Source organism: Molossus molossus, unplaced genomic scaffold, assembly GCF_014108415.1.
Source record: "Molossus molossus isolate mMolMol1 unplaced genomic scaffold, mMolMol1.p scaffold_m16_p_2, whole genome shotgun sequence".
NCBI lineage: Eukaryota > Metazoa > Chordata > Mammalia > Chiroptera > Molossidae > Molossus > Molossus molossus.
In genome coordinates this window covers 44,610,588-44,613,565 of record NW_023425355.1, presented here as the reverse complement: position 1 = coordinate 44,613,565, position 2,978 = coordinate 44,610,588, and the positions used below count along the sequence as shown (strand labels likewise).

General features: G+C 40.7%; 1 pseudogene; it reads right to left on the bottom strand.

The window, feature by feature from the left end:
• Positions 1-572: 572 nt before the first annotated feature.
• LOC118636413 lies at positions 573-1,986 on the bottom strand (annotated as a pseudogene).
• Between the last annotated feature and the right edge of the window lie 992 nt (positions 1,987-2,978).

The following is a 2,978-nucleotide window of genomic DNA, read 5'->3' as shown; positions in this document are numbered from 1 at the left end:
ACTGCCTGCTGCCACCTTTTTTTCTTTATGTTCATTTTTTTTCCCTCCAATACCTCTCTACTTTATTAAAGTTAAAGAACATGGTATTTATGTTTCTAAACATTTACTGTAAGTTTTTAGTGATATATAGATTCTGAATTATCTTTCCATAATCAAGTAAATATAGGCATATTGGTTTGTATTTATAGAAAACACTTAGCTTTAGGTCACAAATAGAAATGAGTATAATTTGCAAATGTTACAAAGATGATTTCAAATCTCAGCTAACCTCTTTTCCAAACTGCAATCACTTGTTTAGTCATTAATGAAAATAACACACCAAAAACAAATGCTTAAATGTATCACCTGTGAGATTCTGGTGACTAAGAAATCCCTGAAAAAGCAGTAAACTGTGATTATTGAAAAGGTCAAGACATTGGCAAGGCTTAATTGCAAAGTATTAAACAAAAGGCCACAAATTTTGTTTTCCTAAGAGGAACTAGGAACTATAGGTGTCATTTAGTAATGGATTGAAATGGCATTGCCTAGTGTGAGTGTTGCACAGAAAGTCCAGGGCACTGCTTCTTGATCTATTACTTGGGATAAGCTTCTACTATCATAGCATGGCCTTGCCCTCCAGCTGCACATGCAGCCACTAAACCAAAATGGCCTCCTTCTTTTCATAATCTGTTGGCAGCTGCCATGACCAACTGACAGCCAGTGGCTCCAAATGGGTGTCCCAGGGACAGCGATCCACCCCAGTTGTTAAACTCCAAAGGAGACGCTCCAACCTTGGTTGTTCTACCCATGTAGTTTTGTGTAAACCAGTCAGAATCCATGGCTTTAAAATTACCCAAAATCCGACCTGAGAATGCTTCATGAGATTCAAAAGCATCAATATCATTCATTGCTAATCCTGCCTTTTTCAGAACTTCTGGAGTGGCATATGTTGGTCTGAGCAAAAGTTGATCTTTTGGATCTTGAGACACATACACAAAATCCCTCAAATATGCCTTCGGCTTATAACCCATGGACAGAGCCTTTTCCTCTGCCATAATCAGCATTGCAGATGCACCATCAGTCAGGAAAGAAGAATTTGCGGCTGTCACTGTGCCATAGGGCTTCATGAATGCAGGTTTTAGTCTGGCCATCTGCTCCAGGGTAGAAGGACGAATGCCATTATCTTTGGTAACTATCTTTTCCTGATACTTTGAAGGTTACAACATCAGAAAGCAGACCTTCATCCTGTGCCTTCTTGGCCAGGCTATGCGAATGCAGTGCATACTCATCCTGTTCCAGCCGAGAAAAAGCAAAGGCAGCAGCCAGTCATTCTGCAGAGTGACCCATGGTCTCACTGGTGGAGAACTCGGCCACTGCAGGGAGTTCAGGTGCTAGGAAATTCCATCTGAATTTAAAGATTAAAGATAGTTGCTGACCTAGAGTTTTGGCCTTATTGAGCTCAAGCATCATTTTTCTTGAATGACAAATAGGAACGTCAGACATTAATTCTACACCACCTGCCATGACCAAATCAGACTGGCCAGAAGCAATCAAGCCAACACCTGTGGTCATGGCTGGATTGGCAGAGTTGCAAGCCATGGTGACAGTGTGAGCAGGAGTCTTGTCAGAGAAGCCAGCTCTAAGGGCAGCCTCTCTAGCCACATTGCATGTTTTCACTTTCTGTATAATTGTACCAAAGATGATATAATGAACAACTTCCTTTGGAACATTGGTCCAATGCAATAAACCTGAAAGTGCCATTCTAGCCAAATCATGTGGCATTAGGTCTTTATACGAAGTGCGTGATAGCAAAAATGGAATGCGATCACCATCCAACACCATAACATTTCTAACATTGGGTTTGGCCAAGGTTTTCTTTGATTTAGTCGGGGCAGCTTGGGCAGATTGTAGCTAGGAGGAACAGCTCAGACATTTTACAGAAAATCTGAGGGCCCAGTTTGATGTACTGGGAATATTTTCAAAAGTGCAAGTTAAGATGGAAATCATTTTGCAATCTGTTCGCATCCACCAAAGTCCCCGCTGTTGGCAAGGATCAGGCATAAATGACAGAGTCTTGATGCCTCATTTTTAATTAATCAATTAATTAATTAATTAATTAATTAATTTTTGTTACAGATGTTTCTCTTCTCCCCCCACTGATTCCCCCCTCCCCTCCTTCCCTGCCCTGTCCCCAGCTTTGTTGTCCATGTCCACTGTTCACGCATACATGAAAATAAGATCTGTGGTTTATCTCTCCCCCACCACACCCTCTTCAGGGGATTGTCAGTCTGTACCCCACTTCCAGGTCTTGGGGACTATCCCATTCTTCAGACTGTTATGTTCATTATATTCCACGAATAAGTGAGATCTATGATACTTGTCTTTCTCTGTTAGGCTTGTTTCGTTTAGGATAATACTTTCCCGGTCCCTCCATGTAGTCTCAAAAGATAACAGATCTTTCTTTCTTAGTACTCCATTGTGTATATGTACCATGGCTTTTTTGATCCATTTGTCTGCTGATGGACATTTGGGCTGTTTTCAAATCTTAGCTATTGTAAAAGTGCTGCTACGAACATGGGGGTACATATATTCTGATTGGTGTTTCTGGCTTCTTAGGGTATATTCCTAGAAGTGGGATCACTGGGTCAAATGGAAGTTCAATTTTTAATTTTTTGAGGTAACACCATATTGTTTTTCATAGTGGCTTCACTAGTCTGCATTCCCACCAGCAGTGTACTAAAGTCCCCTTTCCTGCACCCCTCGCCAACATTTGTTGTTTCATGATATCTTGATGGCAGCCATTCTGACAGGTGTGAGTGATACCTCATTGTTGTTTTAATTTGCATCTTTCTGATGATTAGTGACGTTGAGCATTTCTTCATATATACCTTAGCCATTTGTATGTCCTGTTTCGAGAGGTGTCTATTTAGTTCCTCTGCCCATTTTTTAATTGGTTTTTTTGTCTTCCTTTTGTAGAGTTGTATGAGCACTCTCTCTAT